General features: G+C 37.1%; 1 long non-coding RNA gene across 2 annotated transcripts in view; it reads left to right on the top strand.

The window, feature by feature from the left end:
* Positions 1 to 569: 569 nt before the first annotated feature.
* Positions 570 to 26107, top strand: part of LOC149157713 (uncharacterized) — a 61983-nt gene continuing 36445 nt past the window's right edge. Inside the window, exon 1 of one of the 2 annotated variants that reach the window (XR_016261635.1) lies at positions 570 to 916. This is a non-coding gene — a long non-coding RNA (uncharacterized LOC149157713). The remainder of the gene's footprint in view (positions 917 to 26107) is intronic. The other variant, XR_016261636.1, reaches the window with a different exon arrangement.

The following is a 26107-nucleotide window of genomic DNA, read 5'->3' as shown; positions in this document are numbered from 1 at the left end:
TTTCAAATGAAAATATTCCTGTACACACTCTCTTTTCCACTCTCTTTTACTAAGTGAAGTGCAGTGTTATTTCTCCTTCTAATTTGTTGTATCCAAGTCTGTAGAATTGAAGCTAAACAAATGACATAAAATTGCAGCATCTTCCTTATTAGTCCCTCCGCCTTCGAGGCCGTAGGGACTATTGTAATCGATTGAGCCTCTTTTACATTATTTCGCATGAAAACCAACACAAACTAAGTTATTTAACCTAATGTTTTAACCTTATAAAGAGCTTTGTTGTCAATCTACGAGCTTCCTCCTGCAGCTATTTTAACCAATAAAGAATTTAGAGGTCTTATTTTCCCTCATGTCGAAGCAAGCAAAATACGAGAAAACTTAAGATAAATTTCAATTAATTTAAAAAGTTTCAGTGTCGATTAACTAATGCTAGCGTTAGTTAATAACATTGTATGCTAAAGTTACCGGAAGATATCTTTCAGGAGGATATCTTTTGTGTAGATAGAAGGGTGACATGTTTACACATGGCTCACCAATGTACACATATCTCACCAGTGTATAAACACTTTGCACGCTCCCGAGTGTGTTTTCCCCTCCGTAGAAATCTATTCTATTATTAATATTCTTATTAAGAATCCTCATCCCCTGCATTTCATTCTGGGCATCCCCTGGCCTTGTTCTAGGGATCCTTTTCCCTGGATTTCATTTGCCGGGCAAGGGATTTTGGCCTCCCTTGCGCTCGTTCTAGGCAATCTAGGCATCCCTTTCCCGTGGATTTCATTTTAGGCTTTGGGCATCCCTTGCACGGAGCACATACAAAATTGTGCACAGGTGGTAGCACGGAGCACATATGAAATTGCGCACAGGTGGTAACAATAGCGTTGGATTTCATTTTGGGCATCCGGCAGGGAGCACACAGGTAACAATAATCTTAGAAAATCAAAAGCCATTTGTTATTGATTCAATCCATATTTTAAAAAAATATTGCAAAGCTTTTATAACATATTTAAAAAAAAACCTACCCTATTTCTGAGATTTTTGAAGAGCTTCAGCTCCAGGTTTTCTTCCATTCACTTACCATCTACCATCATGTTGTCATTCTGTGGTTGTAAAACCTATTTTAATGCGAAAAATTAATGAAGTTTTCCGAATAAAATGGAAATTGATTATCATACTTCCACGTTTTTCTGGTTAAAGTAAATGGGCTAGTTCTAAATTATTACATTTTCATGTATTTCTGGTTAAAGTAAATGGGCCAGGGCTATAAAGGTCTTGTTACAACAATTCCCTTCTTATTTTGCTTTGTTCTACTTTGTTCTAGAGTAATTTCGTCTCTGCTTTGTTCTACTTTGTTCTAGAGTAATTTCCTCTCCGCAGATAAGTTTGTTGCTATGAAAGTGTTTACACTACCATTTGACGATATCTGTGACGATAACTCTGAAGAATTTTGGAGGATATTGCAGAGAAATAGAATCAAATGAAATGTTGATAATAAGAACAAAGTCAAAATTAGGCATTAAAAGTTCTGGGGTTGCAATTTCCTGCAAGAAAGAGCATGGACGAATAACAACTGGAGAATGCCTCACCAATAGCATGCTTGCTCCTACTAGTTTCTCATCCACGCCATGCATCCGGTAGATAACTGAAGCATGCATACTAGAAGGTAGGGTTCGGCCAATTCATGTGTTGGTCGTTAGCCGAAAGATTCCAGAGTAACCCAACAGAGAGTGGGTTTTAATTGAATAAAGCTTGAAAGCATTTAAGCTTTGGCTCTGTTTCAGAAAGAGATACATGACTTTGACAACCAAAACTCTACTGGAATTGAACGATGGACCATAAAATAAAACAATACAAAACCGCAACAAATAAATAGGGTTGAGAACCACACAGTGAATAATGACCTAACAGGTTTTCCGAGTTCAAAACCGTAAATCTCTAACAACACATCCAAGAAAAATATCAATACAGCCACTTAAAAAATTCAATACAACAATTTCGAAAAAGAAAAAAGTCTAATAAAACCATGGAAAACTCACTGTTCATCCATGGAGTGATTTTGGAAGTTTCAGCTTGTTCTTGTCACTTGCAGATGCCTGGGGATGACAGGTTTGGTCAAGGGCAGAATGGATTTAAAAGTTTTATACAGAGTTCACCATAGAAAACGTTAGGCATGTTAAGCTCCATTAAGTTCTTTACCAACTGCAGTCTTTTCTTAATTTCTAGGTAATTTCCTTAAATTAAGGAAAGGAAATCAACTGCAGCTAATTAATTTTCTTGTTGGGAGCTTCTGAAGTGGTCCATTACTCCATCTGGAGTTCTCTACCTTGATCTGTCTTTTCTTAATTTCTGGAAACCAACTGCCTTAATTTCCTTAAATCAAGGAAATCAACTGCAGTTAATTAATTTTCTTGTTGGGAGCTTCTGAAGTGGTCCATTACTCCATCTGGAGTTCTCTACCTTGATATGTTCTCTACCTTGATATGTGGAACACCTGACACATAGCCATCAGAAGCTTGATGGAAGCTTGGCTATAAATTTATCTGTTTGGTCCCCAAGTTTGTATCTCAATCCCCTTCAGTTTTTTACACCATCTAGCTGAGAGAGCAGAGCTTGGAAGTGCCTTCAGACTTTCTGTATTGTATTCTTTTCTTTTGCTTGGATTGACGCTGGAGCGTTCTTTTCAGTAAAGAAGCAAGTGGACTGTGGTTTGCAACAAGAACGTTATCAATGGCTGGAGGTAACTTATTTTCTGGACATTTAACCTTCATTCCAGTTTTACGATTCTTTAAATTTTTCCGCATATAGAATCGCTGTTGATAAAATTTATCTAGGCAAACCCCTGCAGCCGCGAATTTCTAAAGCCTGGAAACCTTCTCTGTCATCCTAAATCGACTAATCGCCTCCAGGCCTATAATTCTCTATAGCTGTCGACAAGCCCCAACACATTTAAGAGGCAAAATAATCCCCTGGGTGGCCTGCAAAAGAATCCCCTAGACGGTCTGCCAGAATACAATTTGGTGTCGTACTACACACAACTCTTTCAACAATGAAGGTGACCCATAGTAGATCTGCAACATCAAATGAAATATTGAGGCCCGATCTTTGGCCAAGCCTTTGGAGCAGGTAGAAAAATTGAATGATATCCATGAGGCGGATGAAATACTGAGGCCGAAGGTTTGGGCAAGCCTCTAAAACATGTAGAAGAATTGAATGATATCCGAGAAACAGATAACTTCGGTAGAGGCCTTTGTTGTTGCTAGTACGGAGCCTGCTTTATCGAACGTGTTTCTGGTCTAAAAAAGCAGCAAAGCCAATGGAAGAAAAGGCAAAGCCAATGGAAGAAAAGACTAAAGGAAAATTTGTGCCAGATCCCCTCGCAGTAATCACATTATTTGGCTCCACCTGAAATTGAAGTGTGTCAACATGCATGGTTTGTCCCATTTCCACTATCTTAAATATAAAAGATATTATTTTATATTTAATGCTAATTCGTAGTTAAAGCCTTAAGTTATTGAGCTTGATCACCTAAATAGAAACTAGAGTGGACAATTGCAAAAATAAAAACTCAATATTATGTTGACACTTTTATAAACATGGCCCTCTACCTTATTAATTAACCCTCACAGCAGCGTCTACCTAGCAGTTAGTATAACCTTACACAATTTTTCTTAAGCTACACAATGATCCACAGATTGTCTTTTCCGCTTCCGAACACATGCCATCGGTTATTTACTTGGTGAAATACATGCATGCCTTCTCCAGGACAAATGCCATCCCATACGAATCTGTGTTTAGTACATGGATTCGTTTTTTTAACTCTTCACATAATCAGGGTATTAAAGCAGGAGCCACGATCGTCTAATCTTAATTAAAGATGAGAACTTCTAGGGACGTTAACAAATTAAATTGTGATGAATGCAGATAGCGGGGGGTGGGAGTTGCTAAATCTAGGATAGACGACAGAGCGGGGACTTGAAACTGCCTTTTTTATCTACTCACAAGTAGCAACTACCACGTGTCGCTGTATTACAGATGATTTGTAAACATGTTTATCGATTTCATAAATTAAAAGCTAAGTAAACATATTTTCCATATTAAACAAATTGTTTGTCAGGCCAGGGTAACTCCAGAATGAGCGGGAGAGAAAACCTGATCTTATTATTCATTAGCTAACTCATATTTATATACATAAATACAACGGATCAGTTCATCTTCCTGATGAATGTCCAGTTCACCCATCCGTTTCGGATTAGGTGTCAACATTCCCCCCCTTAATCTGAAGGGATGTTGGTGAGTCCAAGCATCGTTCTGAATCTTTCAAGCTTTTCTCTTCCAAGCGCTTTGGTGAAGATGTCTGCAATTTGCTCGTTTGTGGAACAATGACGGAGATGGATTGTTTTGGCCTCAACATGATGTCGGATCAGATGATATTTAGTATTGATGTGCTTAGTACGATCATGGAACTTTGGGTTCTTGGCCAACTTTATTGCAGATGTGTTATCAATCATGAGTGGAGTTGATTGTATTTGTTTTACCTGCAAATCTTCAAGAATTTTCCTGAGCCAAACAATTTCTTTTGTTGCTTCAGCTGCTGCGACATATTCTGCTTCTGTTGTGGAATCTGCTGGTACTGATTGTTTGCGTGATCTCCAGGAGACAGCTCCTGATCCAAGACTCATAGCATATCCTGAAGTAGATACCCCAGTTTCTTTGTCTCCATCGAAGTCTGAATCAGAGTATCCAATCAAGTTGAAGTCGTCCACCTGTGTATACTTGATTCCAAGGTCTTGAGTTCCCTTCAAGTACCTTGGAACTCTTTTTGCAGCAGACCAATGTCCCTCACAAGGCTTTTGCATAAACCTGGAGAGGATTCCAACAAAAAATGAAATGTCTGGTCTGGTAGTAGTGAGGTAGATGAGACTTCCTACAAGCTCTCTATACTTTGTTGCATCCTCAAATTCCTTTCCTTCAATAGATGTGAGCTTCAAGTTTTGTTCCATTGGAGTACAAAGGGGATTGCACTCTGTCATGCCAAATCTGTTTAAAAAATCTCCAATGTATATTTTTTGAGAAAGAAATATGGACTTTGGATGTTGGGTTACTTCAATGCCAAGATAGTAATGAACATAGCCCAAATCAGTCATTTCAAAATTTTTTCCTAATTCTTTCTTTATGGATGCAATATAGCTTTCATTGTTCCCTGTCATTAAAAGATCATCTACATATACCACAAGATATACAACTGTTTTGCCAAATTTCTTGACAAATAAAGTTGCATCATCAAGATCAAAATGATTGAAGTTGAGTTTCAGAAGATGCTGAGTTAGTTTTTCATACCAGGCTCGTGGTGCTTGTTTGAGGCCATACAAGGACTTCACAAGTTTGCATACTTTGTGTTCATGTCCTTTCATAGCAAATCCTTCAGGCTGGGACATAAACACATTCTCTTTTAGATCTCCATTCAAGAATGCAGTTTTTACATCCATTTGATGGACTTTCCAACCGTTTTGAGCAGCTAGTGCAAAGAGTGTCCGGATGGTGGCCCATTTTGCTGTGGGGGCAAAAGTTTCCTCATAATTGACCCCTTCCTTCTGTGCAAAACCTTTTGCCACAAGCCTAGCTTTGTGCTTGTCAAGTGAGCCATCAGCTTTGTATTTGTTCTTGTAGACCCACTTGCAGCCAATTGGTTTGGTTCCAAGTGGAGGATCAACCAGCTTCCAAGTGTCATTCTTTATGAGGGCATCATACTCCTTCTGCATCGCTTCTTTCCATTCATCATGAGAAGCAACTTCTTTGAAGGAAGTTGGTTCAAAATCTGTAGACAAGTTCAATTCAAAATCATAAGTAACATCCATATCAACAGGTGAATTAGAGTTATCTACATCACCTCCATCTTGTCGGTTTGTATTTCTGGTTCCTGTTTTTCCAATTTCATCAGGATGAACACTTTCAAGTGTCTTTGTCAGCCACTTTGGGGGACCTTTCTGAAATGGTCCAGGCTGCTCTGTTGATTGAGTTGGGTCTGAATCAAGATTGAGTCTCCCAATTCTATCAATTACATCACTTAAAGCATCATCCGTTGTTGGAGTGTCATGCAGGGGAGATTGTTCTTCAGAAGAAGATTCCACATGTTGATCTAGTATAGGAATCCCCCCTTCAAGATGTGGAATCTGATTATCAAACTCTTGAAATGATTTCGGTTTTGTGAATATATCCAAGCGATCAAGTTGCCGCTCAACAACACTGTCAGATTTGGATGATTCAAGAAAAATGACATCTCTAGATAAAACAAACTTTTTATTTACTTCATCATAGAGGCGGTATGCTTTAGATGTGTTTGAATACCCCAGGAAGATACACTTACGACTTCTAGCACCAAGTTTGTTTCTATGTACCTTTGGTATTAAATCATAACAGGTGGAACCAAAAATCCTGAGATGTTTTACCGAAGGAACATGTCCATACCACAATTCATAAGGAGTCTTGTTTCTTATAGCACTAGATGGACATCTATTCTTTATATATGCAGCACATAGAACAGCATCAGCCCAAAACATTGTCTTTACATTTTTGAAGAAAAGCATGGATCGTACCATATTCAAAATTGTTCTGTTCATTCTTTCAGCTACACCATTCTGTTGAGGATTATAAGGCACAGTTGTTTGATGTTTAATCCCATGTTGGCGAAGATAGTGTTCAAATTCATTTGATGTATATTCTTTTCCATTATCAGTGCGAATAGACCCAATATGAGATTGTGCATCATTTTCAATCCATTTATGAAAATTCTTGAATGTTTGAAAAGCATCAGATTTGTTCTTCAATAAATAAACCCAACACATTCTGGTGTAATCATCAATAAATGTCATGATATATTTATTTCCATTTGCAGAAGAAACAAGCATTGGACCACATAAATCTGAATGAATGAGTTCAAGCTTCCTATGTGCTTTTGAATGTGAATCATGAAAAGACTGTTTGCTATGCTTTCCTAGAATGCAAGCATCACGTTGCTTATGTTTTCTAGGAATTGTAGGCAAACCAGCAACACCATTTTTCTTCAACAAGCGGAGACTATCATAGTTTAAATGTCCAAATCTAGCATGCCATAATAAACTTGATGGAAGTGTACCTTCTTCATGATGAGAAATATATGAAAAATGTTGTGCATGAGCAGAGGTTCCTTGCAGTTTAAGAAGTCTTTCTTCTTCTATACCCCTCATGACAAGTGAATGGTCAGATGCCTTTCTTACCTCAAGCTTTCCATCAAACATATGAATGGAGTGACCTTGCTGGCGGATGTGGACCAGAGACAGCAAGTTTCTCTTGAGCTGTGGGAGATATAGAACATGATCCAGAAGAAAATCTGGAAGACCAGGCAGTTTAAGCCTGATTGTGCCAAGCCCTGATGGCTTGATTTTTGACTGGTCTGCAAAGTATACTGCTCCATCAACATTGTCAGTGAAATCTTCAAAAAATTCTTTCCTATGAGTCATATGACAGGTTGCTCCTAAATCAAGCAACCAGTCATTTTTCGAAGAAGCAAGTGAAGCATTAAACAAATCTTCATTTACTCCAATGTTACATTGTGCCTCAATATAGTGAGCGGATTCAGGTGCTTTACCTTTGTCTGTGTCATCAGTTTTACCTTTCTGCTGATTTCTTCTCTGCTCAACCTTGTCCCATGGTAGCTTGCATGTAGAAGCATCATGTGATCCATTTCGTTTGCAGCGAATGCAATGCAGATCTGCCTTTTCTGCTTGAGAATGTTTGCCCCCCCTGCCTCTGAAGTATCTTCCTCTTCCTCTTCGTCCACCTCTTCCTCTTGTAGAATCTTGAGCAAGATGCTTTTCTTTATGAGCAAGGCAAACAGTCTCTTCAGAAGATTCAGGGACTGTTTTCTTTCCAAAGGCTTTCTCTCTTTCAGCAAACCTTTTCACAAGAGAGTCAAAGGTTATATCTTTAAGGTTTCCATTTGCTTGTAAAGACTCAAGATAATTGGAGTAGGTAGGATAGAGTGCTTTGAGAAAGGCAATAAGAGAGATATCCAGCTCAATCTTAGTGGATTTAATATCATGCATTATAGACTTTATTTCAGATGCAAGAGCAAGAGGATCATTATTTTTCAATTCAAGAGTGAAGAGTTTAATCATGAGCTGAACAACTTCAAGTGCAGAATGTGTATCATAGAGTTCTTTCAACTTTTGTAGAGCTTCAAAGGCAGTGGAATAGGATGAAATATGACGACTTACTTCTTCATTTACAGATGCTGCGATCAATGCATAGGCTTTGTTGTTCTTGTTTTCCCAAATGGCGAGTTCTTTGTCTGATGTAGGCTGCACAGGGTCTTTGTCTTCTTCTCCGACACACACTCCCTTCCACAACTCATTGTAGATGAGGGTGTGTTTTACCATCCGAGACCATTCAAAATAGTTCTCCTTGCCAGTGAGAACTATTCCGACCATAGAGATGATTGAATGCATTCTGTAAAAATACTTATGCTGATAAAAAATCCTTACGTTACAGCCTTCAAATCCCTCTAAAAAAACATCAGCATTTCATTGTACATATCACTGCAATACTACTGTTTTGAAAAAAAATGCGCAAGGCATCACTTCAATGTATCATGTAATACTACAGATGCTTTGATATTTAAAACACTCTGACTGATTCAAACTATTTAACAATATAGTCAACCAAGAAGCTGCACATGTGCATGCTTACAGAGTCAATAAGTGAATATTCGTAGAGAAAATTGAACCTCGAAAGATAGCTCAATAACTAAATCAATCGACTCGAGTGTGGCCCCTTCGCTTTTAATACAAAGACAAAATAAAAGTCTGATTCCACACTGTGGGCTGAAACCCAAAGCATACAATGGATGGAAAGAAGCAAAGCATATATCTCGTGGCGGTGAAAAGGATAGCTACATGGCCACAAAGGTCAAAACAAGATTTCCCAGCTACAGAGAATAGTTACAGCTCTCGGCACAGTCGAATTCCCTTCCAGTTCTGAAGTGCGTATTCTTATTTAACTGGTGCACCTTTCCAGCCAATACAAGATTCACCTTCAGAAATTGATTTCTGCAAATTAGGAACTCGGTAACGATATTAAGCTCCGGGAATTGTCGAGTGAACCTTCAGGCCATTTAACAGCAGCTCTTTAAATGCGCCTACGATTGCTTCGATAGGAAGAGTATGGTGGCAGTTACGGGTTGGTGTCAGCGAAAAGAGTATTATGGTGGCAGTAGGCGGAGGAGCGGAGAGGTATATTTTACAAGAGAAATAAATGTGGAGCAGATACACACGTATATTCAAACGCTCAGGCAGCATAAAACTGCGCAATACCATAACGAGGCTCGTATAAACGATGATGGATTGTTTCAAAATTTCAATATACGAATACTATCACATAAAACTGCGTAATACCCAGCATCGATTACGCCCATTCATTTTGCCAACTCCATACAATGCTTCCGCCATAGATACAGAATAAGGGAGCACCAAAGAAGGAAAATGAGCTCTCTGATAGTCTGAGATACAAACGATAATACCAAACAAGTTTCTGCAACAAGTCGGCTTTCCGTGCAGGCCCAGGACAGAAGGAGAACGCTCAGGGAAATCAAAACTGATGCGCAGATAATGATACCATGTCAGGACAGATAATGTCAGGGCAGATAATGTCAGGGCAGAGAACCATGTCAGGCCAGAGGCGTTGAGGACAGAGGGCGCAGTCTTCAGCAGTGGCAGCGCTATATGCGCAGAGAAATTAACGTTTATGACAAAGGCGTTATAGCCAGGCAGACGTTTCAGGCAGAGGAGTTACAAGGAATCCCATCTGGGACCTGCGCTCTGATACCATGTCAGGCCAGGGTAACTCCAGAATGAGCGGGAGAGAAAACCTGATCTTATTATTCATTAGCTAACTCATATTTATATACATAAATACAACGGATCAGTTCATCTTCCTGATGACTGTCCAGTTCACCCATCCGTTTCGGATTAGGTGTCAACATTGTTATTTGTAAACATGTTTCTCGATTTCATAAATTAAAAGCTAAGTAAACATGTTTTCCATATTAAACAAATTGTTTTTAGTAAAAGCTTCAGCAATATTCATGTGGACGTAATTTCATTATTTTCGTTCTTTGCAACTTAAAGAATAAATTAAACAAATTGTTTTTAATAAAAGCTTCCAACTATATCTACGTGGAAAATTACCTTCATTGTTTGCGACTTAAGAATAAATTAAACAAATTGTTTTTAATAAATGCTTCAGCAATATCCACAATATAGCTCGGTGCTAATTTTGTTTGCGACTTAAGAATAAATTAAACAAATTGTTTTTAATAAATGCTTCAGCAATATCCACAATATAGCTCGGTGCTAATTTTATTATCGCTTGAGCTTTAACAAATTAAGTTGTGATGAATGCCTTTAAGGTTCAATTTGTTGAATTTTTATTTCTATAAATATCACCATCTCACCTTATTATTCCTAAGATATCACCATCTCACCTTATTATCCGTGAGCTTTAACAAATTAAGTTGTGATTTCATTATCGCTTGAGCTTTACACCATCTCACCTTATTATCCGTGACCTTTAACAAATTAAGTTGTGATTTCATTATCGCTTGAGCTTTACACCGTCTCACCTTATTATGTGTGAGCTTTAACAAATTAAGTTGGGATTTCATTATCGCTTGAGCTTTAACCAATTAAGTTGTGATGAATGCCTTCAAGGTTCAATTTGTTGATTTTTTATTTCTATAAATATCACCATCTCACCTTATTATCCGTGTCGTAGGTATGTGATATTGCATTATAAATATCACATCTCTGTGTCGTAGGTATGGGATATTACATTCAGTGTCGTAGGTGTGGGATATTATATTTAGTTTGTGGTGTGGGATATTACATTCAGTTTGTGGTCAAATTGTAAGTATGTATGGGATATTACATTCAGTGTCGTAGGTATGGGATATTATATTCAATTTGTAGTCAAATCTATAAATTTAGGTGTGAGTAAAAATATTTGTAAATCTTCTATAGTTTTATTTTGCACATTGTAAATTAATATTTTTTTGACAATATTTTAATTTAATTTTCTATAATTTGTATTTTTTAACAATATTTTAATTTAATTTTTGGCTATCAGATTCAACATTGTGGACGTAACTAATGTGGTTGGTGCTGATTTCATTATCGCTTGAGCTTTAACAAATTAAGTTGTGATGAATCCCTTAAAGGTTCAATTTGTTGATTTTTCGATTTCTATAAATATCACCATCTCACCTTATTATCATTGTCGTAGGCATGGATATTGCATTCAGTTTGTGGTCAAATCTATATTAGTTTAGGTTTGAATACAAATATTTGTAAATTTTCCATGGTTTTATTTTGCACATTGGAAATTAATATTTTTTGACAATATTTTAATTTAATTTTCTACAATTTGATTGGCTATCAGAGCCAACATGTTATTGCTCTACTCACAAATTCATGAATCAGAAATACAAAAATCTTACCAATAAACCAGCTAAATGTTGGAGGTACTAAACACCTAAGACCTTCATTACTGGCACATGCAGACACTTAGTTAAAGCATTCACTAACATGCAAAGCTTCAACATTGGAATCTTCACCAGATTGGCGCCTTTCACTGTCCATGCATGCATGGGACTACATGCAAGATCCTTTCTGCATGATTTAATCCCTGATTTGCTCCTCCTTTCACTCCGCAATTAGCTAGTTCTCTCTGGAACTTGCTGTAGGTGTTGAGTCCTCTCATTGATCACCACTATGGCACATTATCTTGGGATCTTCACCCAGTGATGTGTATTAGTTGATTTTCATGTAGTATATCATAAGTATTGTAACCTATTTTTTGTTAATCAATAATTTTTTTTGTTCTTTGGATTTTTTTAATGTTTTTGCTACGCAAAGCTATGTGTTCAACGTTTACTAACTAGATTCATCTGTGTAGGTTTTTCAACACACTTACACTAAAGTTACAAAATTTTTATCATTAATTGTATTCTTATATTACTCTATTAAAATCATTTTATATGTACAATGGAGCAATGGTTGGGATAAAAAAAAATTGCAGCACCCTCGGATTCCATTCCATGAGAAATGCTTTTTCTCGGATTTTAACTTGTCCACGTCATATTGTTCCTCAAATTTATGTTATGTTACACAGACTGCAGAGGCACTTCAAGATCTCTCAAGTTGGCACGTTTCGACAATGGAGTTGATTTTTAGTGATGAAAATAGCACATGGCGTTCACATCCGAGCACCTATTTTATATATATTAAGAAATAGTGCGTAAATAGGGAGGTTATGATAGTGACATTTCGCCAAGGGTGGTGCGTTAGCAATGATGAAAAGAAAAGGCAGACCAATTCATCATAACCAAAAATGGAAACTTCAATTATTTTTTTGAAATAATATGTTAAATAGAATTATTTTATTCGTTTAAAATTATAATTAAATTTTAACACATTTATATGAGAGGTTTTTAATAATTAAATTTTAATATATTAAATATATATTAATATTTCTTAGCAATTATAATATAAAATTAATATTTTATAATAAAGTAATATACTAATATAGCTAAGGCTTATTATGTAGTATACTCATACTTCTTATTCTACACTTTTTACTCTACTAAAGGATGAATTTAATATTAATATTTTTTATTCTACTAAAGGATGAATTTAATATTATAAATATAATTTAGCGATATATATAATCATCATGATATATATAATCACTAACATGATAAAGTTGCAGTTCCATTCGGCAACATCTTCCAACCATGAGAAAAATAATTATGGAGGTTGCACTACTGATGCATCTTGAGTTTGTGACTCCACCCATAGTGGAGGTTGTAGTTCTATTTATTTTTGGCTTGAAGCAATGACCGTGACTCCACCCACAATGGAGGTTGTAGTTCTATTTGAAGCAATGACACAAATTAATAGAAGAAATGTGGCCAACAGGGAACCCATGTCACTATATGTTAATTTTATTTATATTTTACTGTTTAAAAAATATTAATTTATAAAATTAATAAAATATTGATGATGATGATGATGGTTAACGTCCACTGAGACCAAACTCTGGTCTATCAATTATATATATTTATAATCTATATATTTTCAAATAATTAAAATAATAATAAAAAGAAAATTAATTAATATAATTTAATATCTTTAATACTACATAGTAGCTATAGTAGTATACATTTTAGATTTTTTTATTTTATACTTATTATAAAGTTAATGAATGTTTAAATGGATTGTACAAATTAATAATAAAAATAATATATTTAACAATCACATATATTTTAATTTAGCTATATTTAAACTAAACAATATGGAGTAAGTACTATGTAGCACTTCTTAATTTTACCATATGTCTATTGACGATTATTATAACTTTTTATCAATTATTATATTTAAACTAAACAATATGGAGTAACTACTATGTAACACTTGTTAATTCTACCGTACCAAGAACATCAATCTATTGATGATTATTATAACTTTTTATCAATTATTATATTTAAAATAGTATATTTAATAATAACATATATTTTAATTTAGCTATATTTAAACCAAACAACATTGAATAATTACTATGTAGCATTTCTTAATTTTGTATATCTATTGACAATTATTATAACCTTTTATCAATTATTATATTTAAACTAAACAATACAATACAAAATACCTATTATATAACGCTTGCTACCGTACGAAGAACGTCTATTAACAATTATCATAACCTTTTATTATTTATTAATACAATAATCCATACTATTAGAAGAACGTCTATTGACAATTATTATAACCTTTTATCAATTATTAGTACAATAATCCATACTATTAATACAATAAGGTATAGAAAATTAGGGTTAGCGAAAATTTTGCACAGGGGTTTAGTGAATGATTGCAGAGGAGTAGTGTCGTAATAGCCAGCAAGTGTGCTGGAGCAGAGAGAGGCACGTTCTTTATTGTGGAGATTCACGTGGTTCTGTTCAGACAATTGCTAGTTTTAAGATAAGATTGACAAAAGATAGAGGGTTTAACGAACTGAGCGAAGGAATGGGCGAAAGGCAGGGGAGGGGAGAGATCCCCTCCTATAGGGATGTAATGGCCGGAAGTTCTGGAAGTGAAGGTGGGAACGGAAGGGTGACGGAGATAAGTAAGGCAATGCCAGTACCGGGGAACCAATGGCAAGCAAGATTGGTGAATAAATGCCTTCCTAGGGCACAGAAAAAGCCCAGGTATGTAATACCAAATAATAAGCTGGAAGATTACCGTTGTTATATGAGAGATCACGCGTTAATCTGTAAATTCATAGGGTACTGGCCATCTGAAAGGGATCTTACGTGATGGATTCAACAGCGATGGAAACCAAGAGGACATATCTATCTTAAATTGGGGGCAAAGGGATTCTTTACAGTCATCTTTGCAAACTTACAGGATAAGGAAAGGGTTTTTGAGGAGGGACCACACTTTATGAATAATGCAGGCTTGTTTATACGATATTGGGAAGATAGATACAATCCTGATGACGAGAAAATCATGGCAGCTCCGATTTGGGTCCGTTTATTTGGGCTTCCGGATGAATTTTGGGACCCTGAAATATTGGAAGGAATTGGAAATTTGATTGGTACTTTTGTGAAGGTGGCAGAATCAACGAAAAGGGGAAAATATAATTCCTATGCCAGGATCTGTGTATACATGAATATCTCAGCCCCTTTACCGGAATCTATTGAGCTTGAATATCATGATGAACTTTGGCAGCAACCCATTGATTATGAACATATACCGTTTCGGTGCAGACGTTGTCATGTATATGGACATCTGGTAAAGGATTGTCCACAAATTCGAACAATGGAAGTAGAGAAAGATAAGCAGGAGGAAAGCAGAGCAGGAGAAGGGGTGGAAGGTGAAGTAAATGAATTCATAGAGGTACAGAGGAGAAGGAAACCAAATCTGGGATCTTCAAAACTGCAACCCAAGGAAAGGAATGCATCACTCGAGAATAAAAACAAGTTCAACATTCTCCAAACGCAAGAAGAAGAGGTTGAAGCAGAAAAACAGGATAAGGAGATTAATGAGCAAATTACAATGGAACAGGAAAGGGATATCAATGAGCCAGCTCCAATGGAAATTATAAAAGATGGAAAAAGGAAAAGTAGGAGCCCAAGCAGAGAGAAGGAGGAGGAGGAAGGAGTACGACCTGATATCACAGAACAAATCATGAAGGGTAAAGAGATTGTCAAAGAAGAGGGTAACGAGGAAGAAAAAATAATGAAGAGATTATTAAATGACTGGAAAAAATTGGATGAAAGGTTCATCCCAGAAAAAGAAAAACAATTGTATAAGGAAACCTTTCAAAGATATAAGGAGAAGAAGGCAGAACTTCTAGCAAACAGGTCAGATCAAGGCCATCAGGACTCCCAAAGTCCAAAAGGGGATAGTCAAGGTAAGAATGGAAGGAAAAAAGGGAGAAGAACGTTAAGTGAATCAATCCAAGCTGTGGGAGAGACTTTAGTAAATTCAGGAAGGGTGATACCTCTTTCAGAGGTATTTCTACAAACCCCCAAAAAGTTTTAAATGATTGTTCTAAGCTGGAATATCAGAGGACTTAACAGTCAAGGGAAACAAAGATATTTGAAGGAACGAGTGAAGAAAGAAAAACCAAGCATTATGGTCATTCAGGAAACGAAAGTGGATAGCCAACAGATGATAGAAATTGTAAGGAAATTGAAGTTAGGATACGAGGTTATGGCACTAGATGCAATAGCGACAGCAGGGGGCTTGGCTATTTTATGGAACCCGGAAGAGGTAATTTTTGAACACTGGTTTACTTTACCTAGAATCCTTGCTGGTCTGTTTAGATTAGTGGGGATGGGGGAAAGAATTTTGTTTACTGGGGTATATGGGCCTCATAATTATAGAGAGAGGAAAGATTTTTTGAAGAATTTCCATACTTTGAGAGGTTTAATCCCGCACACCCCGTGGATAATAGGAGGGGATTTTAATATGATTAGGAATCTAGGAGAAAAGAGAGGAGGAATAAGGAGAGATGATCCGAATATGGAGGAGTTCAGCGATATGATTAGGGATCTGAGGCTAGTAGATATTCAAACAACGAATGGAGTACATACCTGGAACAATAGACGAGGAGGCCAGAATCAGATTGCGTCTAGACTGGATCGATTTCTGCTCTCGGAGCAAATTTTAAATCGGGATGTGTTCATTGAAGCTAAAATTCTCCCTACTCTGGGATCTGACCATTGGCCTATTCAGTTAGATATTGATATTAAGCAGGTCAAAGGGAAGAGACCTTTTAGATTTGAATCCTTTTGGCTCAGAGATCCACAATTTATAAGGAAAGTAGAAGATTGGTGGAAGCAATGCACTATCAGGGGCAAAGGGAAAATGCATACTATACAATTGAAGCTGAAGGCAATCAAACAAAGAATTAAAGAATGGAATAGGAAAGAATTTGGGAACATTATGGAGGCTAAGCAGAAATTAGAAGGAGAAATGGAGGTAATCCAGCAACAAATAATTTTGGATGGCAGGGACGAAGAGAAGAGTAGGGAGGAAGGGAGAATTATCAGTCAGTTAGAGGAGAGAAGAAAACAAGAGGAGATTTTGTGGAGACAAAAGTCAAGGGTACGGTGGTTAAGGGAAGGTGAAAGAAATACCAAATTCTTCCATCAAGCTATGATCCAACATAGACAGAGGAATATAATTTTTTCAATTAAGAATGCAGCAGGAGACAGAGTGATAGAACAGGCAGATATCGAAAAGACTCTAGTGGATTACTTTAAAGGGATTTTAACGGAAGAGCTAAGAGATAGAGAGGAAGCCATTACTAATATCTGCAGGGAGATACCAAGACTAGTAACAGAGGATCAAAACAGGGCACTCATGCGGATTGTAACCTTGGAAGAATTAGAAGAAATAGTTATGAATATGAGTAGGAACAAGGCTCCTGGTCCAGATGGGTATACAGTGGAATTTTTTCAGGCAAGCTGGCACTTTATAGGAACAGAGATATTAGAGGCGGTGGAAGAATCACGAATCAGACAACGTATATGGCCAGGTATTAACTCAACCTTCCTGACCTTGATTCCTAAAAGTAATAATTCGGACGAACCACAGGGCTTTCAACCCATAGCCTTGTGTAATGTTATCTACAAGATTATATCCACCCTGATTGCAAAAAGGTTGAAACCTCTCCTACCTACTTTAATTGCGCCTGAACAGACTGGTTTTGTGGAAGGTCGACAAATCTTAGATGGTATAGTGGTTTCTCAGGAAGTTATACATTCTTTAAAAGTGAGGAAGAAGAAAGGGATGCTTATGAAGTTGTATTTGTCTAAGGCCTATGATCGATTGAACTGGAGGTATCTCAGTGAGGTTTTGGGAGCTTTTGGATTTGAACATAGGTGGATAGCATGGATAATCAGTATGATCTCTACTCTGAATTTCTCAATTTTGGTCAATGGTATTCCTACAGATACATTTAATGCCACCAGGGGCATTAGGCAGGGGGACCCAATTTCGCCATTCTTATTCATCTTGGCTATGGAAGGATTAAGTAGAAAACTGAAAACTGAAGTAAGTGAAAGAAGACTCAAAGGCCTTCGATTGTGGGGGAATAATCTAGTCATTACACATCAACAGTTTGTTGATGATCTGATTTTGTTTGGAGAAGCGTCGCTTAGAGAGGTAAGGAGATTCAAGCATATCTTAGAAGTTTTCATGAACGCTTCAGGTATGATGATCAATAATGATAAATCTTGTACCTTTATCTTTAATTCACCTGAAGCGGTCAAATCCCATTTAACACGAGTTTTAGGCTTTAGGCAGGGAGAGTTACCTACAAAGTATTTGGGCATCCAACTGGATATAAACTCAAATCGCATTAAGAATTGGCAAAGTTTGGTAGACAGGATCAGGAAAAGATTAGCTAGCTGGTCATTCAGAATGTTGAATATGGCAAGTCGAGTTATCCTTTTAAAATCGGTATTATTATCTATTCCCATATACCAGTTATCCCTTATGGCTGCTCCAAAAGGCGTCTTTTCTAGATTGCGAGAAATGATGGGTAGATTTCTTTGGGGGGGACCTCAGCAACAGAAAAAATGGACTCTGGTTTCCTAGAAGAATATCATCAAGAGGAAAGAGGAAGGAGGCCTTGGGATTAGAGATCTGGAAATAGTTAACAAGGTTCTGGGAGCGAAATTATGGTGGAGATGGGTACAGGGGGGAACTGACGTGTGGAAAAGAATATGGAATCAAAAATATGATATGCCAGGTACCATTGAAGGGCGGCTAAGAACAGAAGGGAATCCACGAGGATCACAAATATGGGATTTAGCAAGAAATAATAGGGATATCGTTAGGAACCTGGCCTTCTGGGAAATTCGCGAAGGAAGTTCAGCAAGATTTTGGGAGGAAAGATGGCAACAGTTTGATAGGCTGAATAGGAACCAATATCTCCATGAAATTCAACTTATAGCGCAAACAGCAGGAATGGAATATGTGAGGGATTATTGGAGAAGAGAAGCATTAAATGATACATGGAGAGTGTGGAAAAGGCCGCAGGAATGGGATGATAGGATAAATCTGGAGACTGGGCAAATGTATATTAGAGAAATTGAATCGAGGAAAATTAAGATAAGAGAGGGTCAAGATATCCTACGATGGGGTAAAGCGATGCGGGGGATGTTTACAGTTAAAGAAGCTTATTATTGGGAAACCAAAGAGGAAAGGAACAAAGAACCAATAGACTGGAAGAAGATTTGGGAAGCAAAATGGTGGCCAAAAGTAACATATTTTGCATGGTTGGTGTGTTGAGGAAGAATTCTGACTTGGGAAAATATTCAGAAAAGAGGTATGAATGGACCATCAAGATGTTACCTATGTAATAAAGAGATAGAGAATCAGGAGCATCTACTGAATCGATGTATATATTCTCGGAGTCTCTGGGAAGAACTTAGGGTACTCTTTGGTAAGTCAAACAGGGATCCAGATAGTCTTCGGAATACTATAATTCACTGGGGAAAGGGGAATTTTCAAAGTAAAGTTGTAAGGAGGCTATGGAATTTAGCGGTTGGATTTGTAATATGGGAAGTGTGGAAAGAACGAAATCGAAGACTCTTCTGAGACAAGAGATGCCATGAATCAAGAATTTTGGATACAATATGTAGATCGATAAAAGAAACGGTTTTGTCTGAAGTTTGGGACGAGGACGATTGGAAGCTAAATCCGGAGGAACAGCGAATAGTTTCAAAATTGAATATTGATTTTACGATGATATATCCCAATACAGATAGGAAAAATAGATCTCGCAGTCAAAGTCCAAATCATTTTAGATTTCCAGGTGATGATCGGATCAAATTGAACTTCGATGGGGCATCGAAGGGTAACCCTGGACAGGCAGGATGGGGAGGTATATTCAGAGACAGCAGAGGTATTACACGGTGGGCGTATGCTGAATGGGGAGGGGAAATGACAAACAATGAAGCGGAATTATGGGCAGTATATAATGGACTCCGAATTGCAGTCCGAAACGGTTATAGGAATCTCGAAATTGAAGGTGATTCCCAGATTACAATAGATATGCTCAAGAAATTAAGGGATGGCAAAAGATGGGATCACGTGGCGAAGAGCTGGCGGACAACAGGGATTATACAGGATATAGAAGGGCTGCTAGGGATGATAGAATATATAATAATAACGCATGTTATGAGGAATGGGAATAAAGCAGCCAATCTCTTGGCCAATTGGGGAAGTGGAGCGCCGAACAGGATAATGGACGGTAGCTGGACATCATTTCAGGCTGAGTTAAGGTGGAATGAGTTAAAAAATATATTAAGTCAAGATAATGATGAGGCTACTGCGCAAGCAAGGGAAGATTAGCCGCCTCCTGATTAAGGATAGGAGGGGAAAAGACAGTACAATTAATGCTGGAATAGGGTGTATGAAGAAGAGCGCATATAAACTTATAGTTATCGAAGGTGAATTTGATTATATCATGGAACAGATGACCTTCCCAAGGACGATAATGGACAAAGAACCGAGGAGGAGTGATGGAAATGTCAGACAGGTAGTGTACGTCTCACATCATAATAAAGCAAGTGCGACGTGTATTAATGAAGAGGGTGGGCAGCAATGCAAATTCAAGAAGGAAAGGTGGCCGCGCAGGGATTCATTTGTGCTTGCATATAGTCGAGCGGAGAGAAGGAATAACTCAGGAGTTCATTGCAGTAAAGGGAGGAGGAAAGCTACGAAGGTGATACAGTTGCAGGCAAGCAATATGGCAGCAAGTCAAGAAAGGGGCGAAGGTAGGTGGATGCGCAGCAAGGGGATTAGTGCCGAAAAGAAAGGAAAAAGCCCGGTTGGGGATACCTTTCAGTGGATTTACTTGGACATCCCGGACGAGTCTGAGGAGGAGTTTGATATACGGGACTATATTTTAGAGGAGGATCAATGTCGGTCTACGGGAGGTAAAGTGGGTAAGGGGAAGCAGCATAGCAACGAAATGGGTGGCGATAGGAATGAGGATTCGGAAGCTGACGCAGAGGAAGCGGGTGGAAGATGTGGAAGGAGCAGGGGATTGCGTGGTAGTGGTTTACAGAGAGGTAGAGGGAGGCCTGTAGGATGCCGGGGTCGAGGACGTCGGACTCAAAGATCTGGATTTGAGGAGGGATCAGCTAGTGAGGTCAGTGGCAGGAAAAGAGGGAAGAGGGATATGAGGAAGAAACTGCAGGAGGCAGAGGAAGCATATCTTCATGATACCAACCCGAAAATCAGAAGCATCATAGATCAATTAGAGGAAGAGGCCATCCAGGAAATCTCTGAGCCTGAAATGGATGATTGGGAGTGCTTTATCCCTGACCCGGGCCACACAAGAGGTAGGATGTCTTTATATAAGCAGTCACTACATGTATATTGGGGCATGAAGAGATTAATGGCCAAAGCTATGGAACAAGTGGCCCTGGAAATGGTGGAATTGGCTCAAGGGATCCCCACCCTCAAAAGGGAGTTGAAGAATATACAGATTACTCTTATGATGCAAGACAGGAAGTTGGACAAAATTCTGCAGCTGTTTAAAGCATGTGGAATGGAGGTCAAGGCAGAGAGCGAGCCCCAGCCAAAGACAGTGAACCAGTAGGATATGGAAATGCTGCAAAGAGGTGTTTATCAATTTCTTTTTGGACTATGTTATATTAGATGTTAATGTTACAAGGAAAAATCAGTTTGTCAGTAGTAAGAATAGATGGGATTTTTGCTTGGTTAGATAGACTGGTTATCTACTTTTTTTGGATGGCTGTTAAAAACCTTCGATGGTCACCCGGTTTCCCTTTTGGGCGGGTTGAGACTTGCCGCAATATGTAATTTCTTCTACTTTTATTAATAGAGTACTGCCTCAGTTTACAAAAAAAAAAAAAAATACAATAAGTTATGTGCATGTTGTACATTTCGCTAATTTTCTGGTGGGCTAGAATTTCTTGATAATGATTTGATGTACGGAAATTAACATTACTCTTCATTTTGGTATTGAATCTATACAATTAATACAATAAGTTATACAATTAATACAATAAGTTATGTGCATGTTGTACATTTGGCTAATTTTCTGGTTGGCTAGAATTTCTTGATAATGATTTGATGCTGGGAATTTAACATTACTCTTCTTATTGGTATTGAATTTATGCTTAGATGTTGACATTTCTGGTGGTATATTGAATTTTGGATCTATGTATTACGTTTATGGTTCAAGATGGTTTTTTGGTATTGAATTTTTGTTAGGATATGGACATTCCTTCTAGAGCATTGATTTAAAATACGCTGATTATTGTTAATTTTTGTATTGGATTGTATTTATCTTTTTCAAATTTTTTGATTTGGTTTGGTTTTATTATATATGTGGGTTATAGTGTCAAAATTCAAATTGGTAAACCTGCATTATGTTTGCTTATGTTTCATCGGATAGTGGATGATATAGTGAAAATGTCCAAGTGTAAGTCCTGATTACACGGTATTAAGCATTAGATTTCTTGTTGGTGAAGATTTTTGTAATCAATAATCACAAACTGTAGTGATAGCATAATGACATAGACCAGAGATAAAACTAGCACAACCACATTTACCAATGTGGTTGATATACACCGATAGGTGTATATGAAATATATATACTAATGCAACCACATTTTCCAATATGGTTGATATACGCCGATAGGATTATATCAACTGAATTAATAGTTATTATGTGTATTTTTTTAGACACCAACTATTTATCATTATTAATAATTATATAAATAATAGCAACCATATTCTTCTATATTTATATATATTATTATATGATTAATATATTATAATATAGTGATTATTATATTATAATTTTTCTGAATTGGACTAATTCTATTAATCAAAAATATGGTACAAGAAGATACATTCAAGAGAGACAGAAAACCGGCAATCGGAAATGATAGGACTATCAACCTCAGTTCCGGAGAAGAAGTGAAACAAGTAGGAAGCTACAACATATGGCTGGATGCAAAAGAAGACTAACTTCTACCCAGAATGGGTGGAAGCCTCAACACGAAGCTTTTTCCCTTTCCTTTTTTTGACTTCGACCCAACCGTCGTGGGGTGAATGAGCAATAACCACTTGAAGATTGGGGTTCTCCACAAGGGAGCCCTCCTTTTCTGAATCAGAGGAGGAGGTCAAATGTATGCGTTTCTGAGCAGTGGCTGTGTTGGAGGACTGCGCCGGACCATCGGTGGAAGGGACCACAGGATGAGGGGCTGGATCCATTTCCGCATCGCTGCTTTCATCTTCAGAGCTGGAGGAATCAGAATCCACGACTGGAGGTGGAGAGCAAGGAGCCCATCATTTGGACTTGGGCTTGGAGAGGTTATCCTTATTGTTTTTTGTCGGGCGAGATGGGCAGGTGTTTTGCAAATGCCCTAATTGGTGGCAATGGCGGCAATGGAATGCAGTATTTTCGTAATCCAGTGTCTGGGACTAGACAAAGTCGTTTATCTTGAGATTGATTTGGTCTGGAAGTCCTTTGCTCAAATCTAACTCCACACATATTCTGGCATATGAGTAGGGACCTTTGGATTCCCGCTAGTAGTCTCCCATTATGAAACTGCCCAAGGTGTTTCCTATAGCTCTATAGACACGAGTATGCCATAAGTGGGCAGGTAAGTTTGGAAGTCTGATCCATACATGTGTTCTGGTAATGACTACAGTTGCTGGATCAAAATCTGGTAACTAAGGAGTCAAGAAGAGCCCCGCAGTTCCCATGAACCAAGGGCCTTCTTCTAAGGCCTTTTCATAATGCTTACTATTATCAAATAGGACAATGAAGTAACCTTTTGAACAGAAACTAACCTTACAATGATGAGTCCAGTTTGCATGGATCCATGCATAGAGATCCTGAGATCACGGCCATAGTCCGTTAAATCTGCAAATGATGGCTCTTTCTGCAAATTCTTGAAGTTGGGTTGCAAGATCTTCATGGGTGAGTTCAACAAAGGGAACTTCTTCTATCTTATCCACCAAAAAGGGTTTAGGTTTAAGGGCCTCTGGGGGTTTGGGGTTCTCAGAGTGTATTGCATCTTTGTATGAGAAGGGACGAGCAGAGGATGATTGTCCCGCTGCACCTCCTCTCAGACGAAGGGTTATCACCAAAGAGCTATTCCTGGTAATGTTGTAAGAAGAGAGGGGAAGAAGGTCTTCAAGTTGTTTACCTTGAAAGAGAAGTCTCTAAAGGCCTGAAGGGATCCCAATCCGCCGTTCTAGATCCAGTTTGAGATCCAGCACCAGATCTGAAGAACTGACCCATTGCAGGATGGTTCTGCCTGTAGGCTGAGAAATTTGGATCTGAAAGGAGTCAAAGAAGTACCTAGACCCAGTGCCAGGGCTTCTTGTGCTTCCTAGAGCAGATCTTCCATGGCGATTTTCCATCCGGGGCGTCAGACCTACAAGATCTTGGCCAATCTGTCTATTGAGAGCCCAATCTGAATGATCCATGGCAGATCTGGGGTTTTCAGTGACTGCAGATCCCCTGCCTTTTGCCTGACCTCCGACGAGCAATTACTTTGCATTAACAACAAGATTTTGGTCATTCCGTTGGATTCTTCAACGGCATTACGGGCCCTCTGATCGGGCAACAGGTAGCAGACGGCCCACGTTTTGACAATGACAGCCCCCCATCCTTCATCGAAGGCCCATTTCATGATGGTATAATTCGTTCCGGGAGGACCTGAACCAATCACGAAGGGATTCGGCCTGTGCAAGCCGTTGACGGTCATGCTCAAATCAGGACCGGCCCCGTTTTGATCTCCGCCTTAGCTGGCTCTTATCTTGAAAGAAACTCTCTTATTTTTGGCCCGGTGCTCTTAACAAAGGAGACTTGGTACCTGTCGCAGCTGCTCCATTAATTTTCTGTACATTCAATCCAAGGCTCGCCATGTCTGCTGAAACCCTCGTCCACTCCTATTGTATTGTTAATGTTGTTGAATCAAAAGTGATTATTATATTATAATTGTTAATAGTATTAGATTATTATTATAATAATATAATAATAATTATTATAATAATGTAATAGTTATTATATTAATAATAAGAATAAGAATAAGAATAATAATATAATATATTAACTATAATATATTATAGTTAATAATAATTAATAATAATAATAATAACCCATAATAATATTATATTATTATTACATTATTATAATAATATAATAATATAATTATTATTATATTATTATAATAATAATATCAAATTATAATAATAATAATAATAATAACAATTATATTGTATTATTATTATAATAATATAATATATTTATTATTATATCCTTATAATAATATTAACTCATAATAACAATCATGATCCAATAGTAATTAGAATTGTGATAAAAGGTTTATTATTTGTATTTTTTGAAAGATCAATTATTTATGATTATTAATAACTATATAAATAATAACAACCATATTCTTATATATTTATATATTCATGATTATTATATTAATATTATAATAATAATATTAACTCATAATAATATTAGTAATATTAATTAATTAATAATAATAACAGATAATAATATTATATTATTATAATTGGAGGCTATATTATTAATATTAGTGTTGTTTAACAATAATAATGCTTCATTTCTATCTATGGCACATACTATTGATAAAATATAAATATTTTAACCAACCATGGTTTTCCATGGTTGCTTATGGTTGATCATGGTTGACCATGATTGATATTATAAAACCAAGTTAATAATAAACTTAAGGGATTGATATTACAAACACAAGGGAAAAATAAACCCAAGGTTAATACTAAAACCCCAAGGGATTATGAAGCCAAGGGGATAATATTAAACCCAAGGGACTAATATTATAACCGCAACATTGTTAAACCCTAATATAAATATTACAAGCACTAAAATAAACATAGTTTATTTTCATAGTGAGACAATCCCAAAGGATTATGAACCCAAGAGAATAATCTTAAACCCAAGGGACTAATATTATAACCCCAATGTATATAAACCCTAAGATAAATATTATAAACACTAAAATAAGCATGATTGACCATGGTTGATTTTCATATTGAGACAATCTTTATCACAATTCCATGTTGGACCATGGTTGACACAGTTGATTTTCATATCAAGACAATCTTTGTCACAATGTGACGTTGGGCCATGGTTGATCATAGTTGATTTTCATATGGAGACAATCTTTGTCACAACGCGACATTGAAACATGTTTTAGAATGATTGACCATGGTTGACCATGATTGTCCATGATTGTCCATTATTTTTATAACAACCATATTCTTATATCCATATGGTATGACCATGGTTGAGCATGGTTGGCTATGATTGACCATGGTTGACCATGATTAATATTATAAACCCAAGGGAATAATAAATCCAAGGGATTAATACTAAAACTCCAAAGGATTATGAACCCAAGAGAATAATCTTAAACCCAAGGGACTAATATTATAACCCCCAACATATATAAACCCTA

This window comes from Pinus tabuliformis, chromosome 5_2, assembly GCF_031772625.1.
Source record: "Pinus tabuliformis cultivar Carrire ecotype Pingquan chromosome 5_2, CPIR1, whole genome shotgun sequence".
Taxonomy (NCBI): Eukaryota; Viridiplantae; Streptophyta; class Pinopsida; order Pinales; family Pinaceae; genus Pinus; species Pinus tabuliformis.
Note: the sequence above shows the minus strand (reverse complement) of the source record. Positions and strands in the feature narration are given on the sequence as shown.